This window comes from Triticum urartu, chromosome 7A, assembly GCF_056163025.1.
Source record: "Triticum urartu cultivar PI428250 chromosome 7A, HENAU_Tu73, whole genome shotgun sequence".
Lineage (NCBI taxonomy): Eukaryota > Viridiplantae > Streptophyta > Magnoliopsida > Poales > Poaceae > Triticum > Triticum urartu.
In genome coordinates, this window is record NC_141879.1 from 14,654,001 (window position 1) to 14,667,702 (window position 13,702).

Here is a 13,702-nt window from a genome sequence, read left to right on the forward strand (position 1 = left end):
ATCAACCTTGTCACCAGCATAATCAGCATCCGAGAATCCAACCAGATCAAACTCTGAGCCCTTTGGATACCGTAATCCGAGAGTTGGGGTGTGAGCCAAATATCGAAGAATTCGCTTCACAGCTAAGTGATGCGACTCCTTTGGTGCCGCTTGAAATCGAGCACACATGCAAACACTAAGCATAATATCTGGCCTAGATGCACATAAATAAAGCAAAGAACCAATCATGGAGCGGTATACCTTTTGATCGAACTCTTTACCATTGTCGTCGGGACCCAGATGATGTTTGGCTGGCATTGGTGTTGTGAAGCCTTTGCAGTCTTGCATACCAAACTTCTTCAGGCACTCTTTGAGATACTTCTCTTGAGATATGAAGATGCCGTTGCGTTGTTGTCGTATTTGAAGACCGAGGAAGAACTTCAGTTCCCCCATCATAGACATCTGATATTGCTCTTGCATCATATAGCCAAACTCTTCACTGTACTTCTGATTGGTGCAGCCGAAGATAATGTCATCCACATAAATTTGGCACACAAACAGTTCACCATCATATGTCTTCGTGCAGAGAATGGGATCTAGGGAACCAGGTATGAAGCCTTTGCTCTTCAGGAAGTATTTGAGTGTGTCATACCAGGCCCGAGGGGCTTGTTTGAGGCCATACAGTGCCTTGTTGAGCTTGTATACCATGTCATGATGTTTTGGATCTTCAAACCTAGGCGGTTGTGCAACATACACTTCTTCTTCAATCTTGCCATTGAGAAAGGCACTCTTCACATCCATTTGATATAGAAGTATGTTATGATGATTTGCATAGGCCAGCAGTATACGTATGGCTTCAAGTCTAGCCACAGGAGCAAATGTTTCATCGAAATCAATGCCTTCCACTTGAGTATATCCTTGAGCAACAAGGCGAGCTTTGTTTCTGACGATTTGACCATGCTCATCTTGCTTGTTGCGGTATATCCATTTGGTTCCTATTATATTGTGCTTCCGTGGATCAGGACGCTTAACCAGTTCCCATACATTGTTCAGCTCAAACTGTTGAAGCTCTTCTTGCATAGCTTGAATCCATTCAGGTTCCATGAAGGCTTCTTCAACTTTCTTGGGTTCTGTAATTGAGACGAATGCGAAGTGCCCACAGAAATTTGCCAGTTGAGTTGCCCTTGAACGAGTGAGTGGACCAGGTGCATTGAAGCTGTCAATTATTCTGTCAATCTGCACTTCATTGGCAACACGAGGATGCATAGGGCGAAGACTTTGCTCTTGCTGATTTGTGTTGTTGTTGGGAGGAATGTCTTCAGGCTGAGCATTGTCTTCATGTGGATCAGGTGCTGAGATGATAAGTTCTTCTTCAGGATGAGCTTCAGAAGGTATAATCTCTCCAGTTCCCATTAGCTTGATTGATTCACTAGATGGAACTTCATCTAGCACATTTGGTAGTTGCTCTCTTTGTAAACCATTGGTCTCATCGAACCGCACATCCACTGTTTCAACCACTTTGTAATGAAAGAGATTGAAGACTCTGTAGGAGTGCGAATCCTTTCCATATCCAAGCATAAAACCCTCATGTGCTTTTGGTGCAAACTTTGAGGTGTGGTGTGGGTCCTTGATCCAGCACCTTGCGCCAAATACTCTGAAGTAACCGACATTTGGCTTCTTGCCAGTTAGGAGTTCATAAGATGTCTTGTTCAGAAGCTTGTGAAGATAAACACGATTGATTGTATGGCATGCAGTGTCAATGGCTTCAGGCCAGAATTTTCTTGGAGTCTTGTATTCATCTAGCATCGTTCTGGCCATCTCAATGAGTGTTCTGTTCTTGCGTTCGACGACGCCGTTCTGCTGTGGCGTGTATGGGGCTGAGAATTCATGTGTGATGCCCAAGGTATCAAGATATGTATCAAGTCCAGTGTTCTTGAATTCAATGCCATTGTCACTTCTGATGTGCTTTATCTTGGCGTCGTAATTGTTCATAGCTCGATTGGCGAAGCGTCTGAAGACATCCTGCACTTCAGTCTTGTAAAGGATTATGTGCACCCAAGTATATCTAGAGTAATCATCAACAATTACAAAGCCATAGAGGCAAGCAGTAGTGGTAAAAGTTGAGTAGTGAGTGGGACCAAAAAGATCAATGTGAAGCAGTTCGAAGGGTCGAGTAGTGGTCATGATTGTCTTCGAGGGATGTTTTGCCCTTGTCATCTTCCCTGCTTCACAGGCACCGCATAAGTGATCTTTCTTGAATTTGACGCCTTCGATGCCTATGACATGCTTCTTCTTTGCAAGGGTGTGGAGGTTCCTCATGCCAGCATGCCCAAGCCTCCGATGCCAAAGCCAGCATTCTGAAGCTTTTGCCAGAAGACATACTGCAAGCTGTGGCCCTGCTGAGAAATCTACCACATACAAATCATCTTTCCGATACCCTTCAAACACTAGAGACTTGTCAGATTCCATTAGTACCAGGCAACGATATCTTCCAAATATTACGATCATGTTCAAATCGCAAAGCATTGAGACAGACATTAAGTTGAATCCAAGGGATTCAACAAGCATGACTTTATCCATGTGTTGATCCCTTGAGATTGCAACTCTACCTAGACCCAATACCCTACTTTTACCAGTGTCAGCGAATGTGATGTGGCTCTTGCCGGATGGACGTAAGGTTGAGTCCATAAGAAGGCTTCTTTTGCCGGTCATGTGATTTGTATACCCACTGTCAATAATCCATTCTGAAGACGTTGGTGTCGTACCCTATAGTGCAGTTAGGGGGATAGGCTTCACGAAGAGTATTGTGAAGTAGAAACATTTGACGAACCAGTGGGTTATGAAAACTTAGATCCAGATTAGGACTAATAGGGAGAGTAGCATGCGATTCAGGAACGAAATACATAGTGATGCCATTCGGGCATTTGATCTTGCGCCATACAAGATTTTTAAGGTCCCCAGCAATAGCGTCAGAAGATTTTGGTTTTCTGCTGGAGACCTTTCCCTGCAAAAGAGAGTTAAGCTTTCTTAGCCACCCACATCTTCAAGGGTGGCTTAGAAGCAATAAGTCTAAGTGGAGCATCTGAGAATTTTGGCTTTGGAGCCCTAGCAAACAGTCTAGCAGGTGGACAATAGTACTCATAAGAATAGGCAGAATAGTTCTTGGTCATATGAACATGGCGGTTTGATGAACCACTCTCACATTCATATGCCTGAGTATGGTTTCCCTGCAAAACATTTGCGTTAGTGCGACTCAGGTGAGTCCTCTTTCTGTATGAAGCCTTTGGTCTGAGGTTTGTCTTCTTCATGTGAGGTGTCATGAAGACATTCACAGGAAGATTTTCCAGACACCTTTTTGGAACCCAGATCTTCTTCATAGGCGGTCCATTCCTGCAGTTAGTACCAATGTACCTGGCAAACACTTCACCATTCTGATTCTTAAATAGTACATAGTTTGCATCAAAGGATTCATCAATGATAATGGGGTTAGCACAAGTGAAGCCAGATAGATTGGATGGATCTGCTGAAGGTTCCTTTGCAGCAACCCACATGGTTTTGGGGTACTACTCAGGTTTCCAGTAAGAGCCATCTGCATTCATTTTCCTTACGAACCCAACACCCTCTTTCCTAGGGTTTCGGTTCAGAATCTGCTTCTTGAGGACATCACATAATGTCTGATGCCCTTTAAGACTTTTGTACATCCCTGTTTCAAGCAATGTCTTCAACCTAGCATTCTCATCAGCAATAGCAGTGGAACATTCAGCAACAGAAGTAGCATTATCACGCTCAATGCATTTAAGACATGGTGGTTCAAATCCTTCCTGAGCGGAACTGATCTGTTTGGCGCGAAGTGACTCGTTTTCCTTTTGAAGATCTTCATGAGCCGCTCTCAATTTCTCAAGATCTTGCTTCCTTTGAAGATAATCATAGGAAAGCTTTTCATGAGTTGTTGAGAGAGTATCATGACGATCTTCAAGTTCCTGATACTTAACGTGAAGATTTTTTATGTCTTCAATTAAGGATTCAGATCGAGTCATTTCAGCACCCAACAGATCATCGCTTCTGTCTAACAGTTTTTGAATATGTTCCATAGCTTTCTGTTGTTCAGTTGCAATTTTAGCAAGTGTTTTGTAGCTGGGTTTCGAACCACAATCAGAGTCATCGTCGCTAGATGTTTGATAGTGAGTAGTGCGTGTGTTTACCTTGGCACCGCGTGCCATGAAGCAGTAGGTAGGAGCGGAATAGTCCTTGTCATTTGCATCGGTGTCGGTGATGAAGTCATTGTCTTCAGTGTTGAAGATGGACTTGGCGACGTATGCTGTAGCCAGACTTGCAATGCCAGAATCAGACTCCTCCTCAGACTCCACCTCTGCCTCCTCAGAAGCGGATTCCTCCTCTGAATCCATTTCCTTGCCAACAAATGCACGTGCCTTGCCAGATGAGCTCTTCTTGTGTGATGAAGACTTTGAGGAAGACTTGGAAGAAGACTTTGAGTATTTATTCTTCTTCTTGTCATCAGAGTCATATTCCTTGCTCTTCTTCTTCTTTCTGTTCTCATTGTCCCACTGTGGACACTCAGAGATGAAGTGTCCAGTTTTCTTGCACTTGTGGCATGTTTTCTTCTTGTAGTCATGAGCAGAAGCTTCATCATTCCTTGAGCTTGATCGTGAAGACTTTCTGAAGCCTTTCTTCTTGGTGAATTTTTTGAACTTCTTCACTAGCATTGCAAGTTCCCTTCCAGTGTCTTCAGGATCATCAGAACTGTTGTCAGATTCTTCTTCATATGAGGAAACAGCTTTTGCCTTCAAGGCACGAGTTCGCCCATAGTTTGGACCGTAGATATCTCTTTTCTCAGAAAGCTGAAACTCATGTGTGTTGAGTTTCTCAAGTATGTCAGACGGATCGAGTGTCTTGAAATCAGGACGTTCTTGTATCATCAGGGCTAGGATGTCAAACGAACTATCAAGTGATCTCAGCAGCGTCTTGACGACTTCATGTTTGGTGATCTCAGTGGCGCCGAGGGCTTGAAGCTCATTTGTGATGTCAGTGAGTCGGTCAAATGTGTGCTGGACATTCTCATTGTCATTTCGCTTGAAGCGGTTGAAGAGGTTGCGAAGAACACTGATTCTCTGATCTCTCTGGGTTGAGATGCCTTCATTGACCTTGGAGAGCCAGTCCCAGACCAACTTGGATGTCTTCAAAGCACTCACACGGCCATACTGTCCTTTGGTCAGATGACCACAGATGATATTCTTGGCAGTAGAGTCCAGTTGAGTGAACTTCTTGACATCAGCAGCAGTGACACCTTCTCCAGCCTTGGGAACACCGTTCTCGACGACATACCAGAGGTTGACGTCAATGGCTTCAAGATGCATGCGCATCTTATTCTTCCAGTAGGGATATTCAGTTCCATCGAAGACGGGGCACGCATCGGAGACTTTAATTATCCCTGCAGTCGACATAGCTAAAACTCCAGGTGGTTAAACCGAATCACACAGAACAAGGGAGCACCTTGCTCTGATACGAATTGAAAGTGCGTTATATCGACTAGAGGGGGGGTGAATAGGCGATTTTTATGGAAGTCTTCAAAACGTGGAAGTTATGAAGACAAGCAGTAGAGATATGCCTATTACTATGCAGCGGAAGGTAGACTACACTAGGCAAGCCATGGTCAAGTATTCAATATAGTGAAAGCACAATGACAAATAGCTGCAGTGTAATAAGGATCAGGTAGGAAGATATTATGAAGCCAAACAGATCATACAGTCACGTTGTGAAGACAAAAGATAGAGCAAGCATGCAACGACTTCACAATGAGTAACAGTAAGAAAAGGAAGTGAAGATGAAACCAGTGACTCGTTGAAGACAATGATTTGTTGGACCAGTTCCAGTTGCTGTGACAACTGTACGTCTGGTTGGAGCGGCTAGGTATTTAAACCTTAGGACACACAGTCCCGGACACCCAGTCCTGAACACGCAGCTCAGGACACCCAGTCCTCACCGTATTCTCCTTGAGCTAAGGTCACACAGACCTCGCCCAATCACTCTGGTAAGTCTTCAAGGTAGACTCCCAAACCTTCACAGACTTCGTTCACCGGCAATCCACAATGTCTCTTGGATGCACAGAACGCGACGTCTAACCGGCTGGAGGATGCACAGTCCTCAAGTGTAATAAGTCTTCAGATCACTCAGACAAGAAGACTTAAGTGATGCCCAATTCTCTCTGGCTCTGGATGGTTAGGGCTTTATCCTCGCTAGGAATTCTTTCTCTCAAAGGCTTCGAGGTGGGTTGCTCTCAAACAACAAAAGCCGTGCACTAAATCTGAGCAGCCAACCGTTTATGGTTGTAGGGGGTGGACTATTTATAGCCACTAGGCAACCCGACCTGATTTGTCCGAAATGACCCTGGGTCACTAAGGAACTGACACGTGTTCCAACGGTCAGATTTCAAACTCACACAGCAACTTTACTTGGGCTACAAGCAAAGCTGACTTGTCCGACTCTAGACAAGATTTGCTCTCATAGTCTTCACTCGAAGACATAGGTTTTTAATTAGGCATCACTTCAGTCGTTCTGACTGGTTCTCTTGGACCCCACTTAACAGTACGGTGGTTCCTATGACTCAACACAAATAAAAGAGAACTACGAAAGATCTAAGTCTTCGCGTTCCATAGGCTTCACGTGGTGTCTTCTCTTGTCATAGTCTTCAATGTGAATATCTTCATATACCACCATTGACTTCAATGTCTTTGTACATTTTTAGGGGTCATCTCTGGTAGTAAAACCGAATCAACGAGGGACTTCTACCTGTGTTATCCTGCAATTCTCACAAACACATTAGTCCCTCAACTAGGTTTGTCGTCAATACTCCAAAACCAACTAGGGGTGGCACTAGATGCACTTACACCTGGTCAACAGCATACGTACGCTCGGTGAAAATCTGGAAGAGATCTCAGTCGTGCGACGTTTCCTCCGGGCAGCGCCGTCGCGATATTTGCCAATAGTATTGGCAATCGAGCAGTGCGTCGACTTGAAGACGTTGACGGTGGATGGCCTGGTTGGTCGTTACAAGGCTCATGATGAGCGGATGAAGCTAACATCAAGCGATGGGAAGCAAGACGAGTACGTATCTCATGCTCACGCGTAGTCAGCTGCAGGCAATGATTGCGAAAGAAAAAAGGAACGACAGCGCGTCTGGTAGTGGCGGCAAGAAGGAGAATTACAACCCAGCAAAAAAGAATTATGCCGGGGGTGATGATCAGTGCAAGAAGCCAAAGAAAAGGTTTGACAAGCGCAAGATTCGGTGCCACAATTGCAATGTACTCGGGCACTTTAAATTTGAGTGTCGAAAACCGGTGAAGGAAAAGGCCCTCATTGCTGCCAAGGGCGGTGATGAAGGTGTGCATCTGCTGATGATAGAAGCTTGTGAGCTCATGGAGGAGGAACCAGCAAGTCCTCAAACAGGAGTCATGGAATCGGTGACATTAGTCGAGGAGAAGGTGTATCTCCACGACAAGGAACGGGCCAAGACAGCTAGCAACGTGTGGTATCTCGATACAGGCGCAAGTAATCATATGACAGGCGATAAATCGCAGTTCTCCGAGTTGAATTTGGCCGTGGGCGGAACGGTGCGGTTTGGAGATGGTTCAACTGTCAGAATTGAGGGACGAGGTACTGTCCTGTTTGAGGCTCGCAATGGCGAGCATAAGGCGCTGACCGAGGTATATTATATCCCAAAGTTGAAGAGCAACATTATAAGTCTCGGACAACTAGAGGAACGTGGTTGCAAGATTGTCTTGGAGGATGGTTTCTTATGGGGCTATGATCGGCAAAGGATTCTTTTGATGAAAGTGAAAAGATCAACGAATCGTCTCTATATTCTGAACCTCGATAGATCTGATCCGATTTGTTTACTGGCAAATTTTGAGGACACGGCATGGAAGTGGCATGCACGATATGGACATCTGAATTTCCAGTCGTTGCGGCAACTCGGACAGAAAAATATGGTTCATGGAATTCCTAGCATCGATCATGTTGAGCAGTTGTGTGACGGCTGCCTAGTTGGTAAGCAACGAAGGGCATCGTTCCCACGTGAAGCAGTGTACAGGGCAAGCAAGGTGCTCGAGTTGATGCATGGTGACTTGTGTGGCCCAATTACACCAGCAACCCCAAGTGGAAACAAGTATTTCTTTCTCGTTGTTGATGATTACAGCAGGTACATGTGGATTGTGCTTTTGAAGAGCAAGGACCAGGCGTTGCAAGCCTTCAAGTTAATAAAGACCACAGCAGAGGTCGAAGCAGAAGCCAAGTTGAAAGCGTTTCGTACGGACAGGGGGGGGGGTGAGTTCACGTCAAAAGAATTCACCGCCTTCTGTGAATTGCACGGGATCAAGCGTTATCTGACCGCGCCATATTCTCCACAACAGAATGGTGTAGTGGAGCGAAGGAACCAAACCATTGTAGCAATGGCTCGAAGCATGATGAAGTGCAAGGGTCTACCGGCAAGGTTTTGGGGAGAAGCGGTGACGACGGCCGTGTACTTGCTGAACCGCGCGCCGACGAAGAGTGTCGTTGGCATGACTCCGTACGAGGCATGGTGTGGGCACAAACCTACAATGGATCATCTTCGCACCTTTGGATGTGTCGCACATGTGAAAACAGTGGCTGGTCATGTGGGCAAACTTGCCGACCGGAGTACACCAATGATCATGATTGGCTATGAGACGGGCTCGAAGGCGTACCGGGTGTACAACCCAGCAATAGGCAAAGTCCAAGTAACTCGAGATGTAATTTTCGAGGAAGAGAAGGCGTGGACTTGGGGCGGATCAAATGAACCGGAGGTAGCAAGATCAGTTGAAAATTTTCATGTTGTATATGATCAACTTGATGATGCAGGTCACGGCGGTTCTCATGAACACCATCATGATGTTGATCAAGGACCTCCAGGCACTCCCTTGGCGCATGGTGGTGCAACAGAAACTGATCCAAGCACGCCCGGAACACTGGAATCTCAAGTTGTGTTGGACGACCAAAGCAGTAACGCTGCCATGGCAAGCAGCAACGCTGCCACGGCAAGCAGTAACGCTGCCATGGCAAGCAGCAGCGTGGCCACGGCAAGCAGTAACGCTGCCATGGCAGGAACCAGTGCAGCAGCCTCAGTAGGAACCGAGCACGAGCTGACGGCATCGGCCGCTGTACCGTCGTCAACACATGGTGCACAACAGCAACCCCCAACGCCGGTGAAACTGAAGTCAGTACTGGACTTGTACCCAACACCGGTGCGCCGCAAGATTACTCAAGCTGAGAAACGGGCGACGCGAGGGGGAAGATGCATGTTCGTCATGGAGGAGCCAGCAACTTTTGATGAAGCAATAGAAGAAGAAAGCTGGCAGCGGGCAATGGAAGAGGACATGAGCTCGATCGAGGAAAATGATACTTGGTCACTCGTTAATCTTCCGGATGGGCAGCGTGCTATAGGAGTCAAGTGGGTCTACAAAGTAAAGAAAGATTTCAATGGTGCCGTTGTGAAACACAAGGCACGTCTAGTAGCAAAGGGCTTCCTGCAGCAGCATGGTATTGACTTCGAGGAAGTTTTTGCGCCTGTTGCAAGGACGGAATCCGTGAAACTGTTGATTGCATTGGCAACTCATGAAGGATGGCAGTTACATCACATGGACGTCAAGTCGGCTTTTCTCAATGGGGAATTGAAGGAGGAGGTGTATGTTAGCCAACCACCGGGTTTTGTTCAGAAAGGAGGTGAGCATAAGGTCTTGAAGCTTCGGAAGGCATTGTATGGATTGCATCAAGCGCCCAGAGCGTGGTACGCTAAGCTGCATGACGCATTGTTATCACTCAATTTTGGGAGGTGCCCTCATGAGCATGCAATGTACAAGTGTGGACAAGGTAAATCCAGTTTGCTTGCAGGTGTGTACGTGGATGATTTGGTGATCACAGGAGCCGAAGTACTCGAGATAGAAAAGTTCAAATCGCAGATGAAAGATTTGTTCAAGATGAGCGACCTTGGCTTGTTGAGTTATTACCTGGGCATCGAAGTACATCAAATGCCAGGTTATACTACACTTTGCCAGGAAGCATATGCAAGAAAAATTCTCGAAGAACATGGGATGGATGATTGTTATCCAGCACAAGCTCCGATGGAAGCTTGCCTCAAGTTGAGCAAGCAGAGCTCGTCACCTCCAGTTGATCAAACCATGTACAGAAGCATTGTTGGGAGTTTAAGGTACCTTGTGAACACAAGACCGGATTTGGCATATTCGGTTGGAATTGTGAGCAGGTACATGGAATCCCCCACGACTGAACACATGGCAGCCGTGAAACAAATATTACGGTATGTCAAGGGGACCATGGGGCTCGGCTGCTGCTATGAGAAAAAGAAAGACAATGGTGAACCTCGTTTGACAGGGTATAGTGACAGTGATTTTGCCGGAGATGTTGATGATCGAAAGAGCACGACCGGCATGGGATTTTTTCTTGGCACTAGCATGGTGTCTTGGCTGTCACAGAAACAAAAAGTAGTAGCACTCTCTTCATGTGAGGCTGAATACATGGCAGCAACTACAGCAGCGTGTAAAGGGGTCTGGTTGGAGTATCTTCTTGGCAATCTTCTCAACCGAGATCCAGGGAAGGTGGTGTTGAACATGGACAACGAATCTTTTATTTCTTTGTGCAAGAATCCGGTGCATCATGAACGGAGCAAACATATTGATGTAAGATATCATTACATCCGGGATTGCATTGAAGAAGGCAAGATTGAAGTTGAATATGTGAGCACTAAAGATCAACTCGCAGACATATTGACGAAGCCATTGGGAAGAGTCAAATTCTTGGAGATGAGGAAGAGGATCGGTCTACGAGTTGTGAAAGAACCACCTTAAGCTTAAGGGGGTGAATGTTAGCAATTAAGCTTCAGGTTAGGTGACGTGCTGTGTTAGGAATTGTTTGAGTCGGTTCAGTATACGTACGAGGTTAGGTCGTATTAGGAAAGGTTTGTAAACCGGCGTTGTACAGGGTCGCGTCGTGTTGGGCCTGTGCCGTGTTGGACGTGATTTGTATCCCTATATAATGCAATGAAAAGGACCACGAAAAGTAGCTCGTATTGCTGCACCAAATTATCTTCTTTCTTGTTCGTAAGTTTAGGGTTTGCTTAGCTCGAGATTGAGTTCTTCAGATCAGATTTTTGCCCTGCGATCCATCAGTGAGTCGGGACCAGTGGGGATGCGCCACCGCCGCAGCGCTGAGCCCCGGAGGTGGGAAGAAGGCAGGGGTCTCTTGGCTAGTTTTTATCCTTGGTAGATTTTTGGAGGAGGATGGTCTAGATTTTTGGTAGGCCAAAGATAGAAACCACGAGCTAACTACTAATCAATGTGAAGACTTTTCCAGAAATGCGACAGTAATGAGAGGCAGCTTGACTGAAGATTTTTCTACATGTGCAGGTTCATGGAATATATCAACTCGTGACCACACCCACTTCCCCTCTGCCTGTTTCTCCACCCCCACAACCTTCCTGTCAGATTCTTCTCAGGCGAGGGAAGGAGCTCTGCCCCTATCAAAACAGAAAGTGGACCAGGGAGGGAGCTGTGTCCAACACCTAGATGGCGGGTGGCAACCAACACGGTGAGAAGGCGTTCCATGACGAGAGTGCGGATCCAGTTGATCTACCTTTATCGCTTCTCAGGGCCATCACAGAAAACTTCTCCGAGGATCAAATAATCGGCAGGGACGGGTTCAGGGCGGTTTACAAGGTATGCATGCAGCAAACCCTCCACTCCAAATTAACCAGCTGATAGCCACAATTTAGTTGACACAGATTCTATGTGCTCCTCACGGAGTGCTTCCAAGTAGTGGCACCGTTGCCTGTGAAGAAGTTCTTTAGAGTTTTGATATGGACAAGAATTTCAAGAGCGAGGTCGCCTGTCTCATGGGGGTCAAGCACAAGAACGCGGTGCGATTCCTTGGGCACTGCTCAGACACGCAGCACATGATGGTGACGTACGACGGAAAGCTTGTCTGCGCAGAAGAATGGGAGAGGCTGCTCTGCTTCGAGTACCTGCCCAGAGGGTGCCTTGCTGACTATCTCTCCGGTAAAATCACACCAGCCTTTTGAAATTCGTCAATTCAGCCTATCTCTCCGCATATAGTGCTAACTATTTCTTGTACTGTATACTCCTTGCAGATGCATCTTGTGGACTTGAGTGGACAACACGTTATCAAATAATATTGGGGGTCTGTGAAGGCATACATTATCTTCAGCAACAGTGTATTATTCACACGGACCTCAAACCTCAAAATATACTATTGGATGACAACATGCTGCCCAGAATTGCGGATTTCGGTCTGTCACGGTGCTTAAGTGAAAGAAGGAGTCGCGCTATTACTAAAAACATGATTGGGACGAGGTATGCTGGCAATTATCTTTGAGAACTTGATACCTTTATTAGTTATCTACCAACATTTTTACATACACTTTGTTCACTGATCGAACAAACTACACCAATTTTTATGCAGGGGATATATGGCACCGGAAGTCATAAATAATGGAGAAATCACCTTCAGGACAGACATATTTAGTTTGGGTGTAATAATCATGGAGATCCTTATGGGACATAAGGAGTGCTCTAATGCTAAGGAGGTAATAATGCTGCTATAGGTTCAAAAAAAAAAGACAATGTAGTTGGCCTGTTAGCTCTAATGTCAAGACCTACATATTCAGTCAGAGTATCTAATGAACAGCCGAATTTGCAAGTGACATGATTTGAATGTTGTCTTTGTAACGATCTTTGACAAATAAAAAACAGAAATAAAGATGGTTCTAATATCTGAAGTCATTATGTGCATTGAAAGACCAATAACACTAAAATTGATGAAGCGGAAAATTTGAAATTGTTTATGGTAGGTATCATTGCATTTGCTCTTCAATCCTAAGTGTTCTCTTTTTAATATTCTAAAATGCATCATCTTTTCGTAACTCACTATGGCGCGCTGTCAAATTGGCAGGTAGTTGAAAGTTGGACGAGCAAGTTTGGAGCGTCAAGAAGCCAGACAACAATGGAGCAAGTAAAACTATGTGCTGAGATAGGGATAAAATGCATGAATGTTGACCCAGCGAATAGGCCAGCTACATGGTTTATACCCCGTGAATTTGAAATACTGGGTGAATTGAAAATTTCAAACTGCTCTCCAAACGCGCTTTAGAATCTCCGGACTGGCAAAACCGCCGAACGAACATCACCCTGCATTGTTTGTACACTTATCTTTCTTTTAACTATGTTTTAGTTCGATCGAACATATGAATAAAGAGGTTCCACAGTTCCACTCCATGTCGAGTTCATACGATTTCTTGTGTTCTCTTCTGATCAGTAATTCTGATCCCCTTGGAGGACACTCGGGGCTGCATCAACCTTTTTGGTATGTCGCAACCTAACATACTCTAGCCACCCTTTGCTCTTTGTTCTTTGCAAGGTGTTCCACGATGTGCAGTGCCCACTCTTTGTCTCCAACTACAGCCGCAGTCCGACCGTCCAGTTAGCGGGAGCCAAAGCTAACACTAACCTACACGTCATTGGACACAGCTCAAAAAATTTGCAGGTATAAAACAACTTAACAATTCAAACTTACCAAAAGTTTCTACAAGTTTTTATTTGGCATCCCAAGCACATTACATTAATTACTACACTAAATGCTAGTCTATCATCAAGTCGATGGG

At 45.5% G+C, this 13,702-nt stretch overlaps 1 pseudogene; it reads left to right on the forward strand.

Annotated features, from left to right (window-relative positions):
• Positions 1–11,591: 11,591 nt before the first annotated feature.
• On the forward strand, positions 11,592–12,745 carry LOC147956948 (cysteine-rich receptor-like protein kinase 40; annotated as a pseudogene).
• Positions 12,746–13,702: the final 957 nt, after the last annotated feature.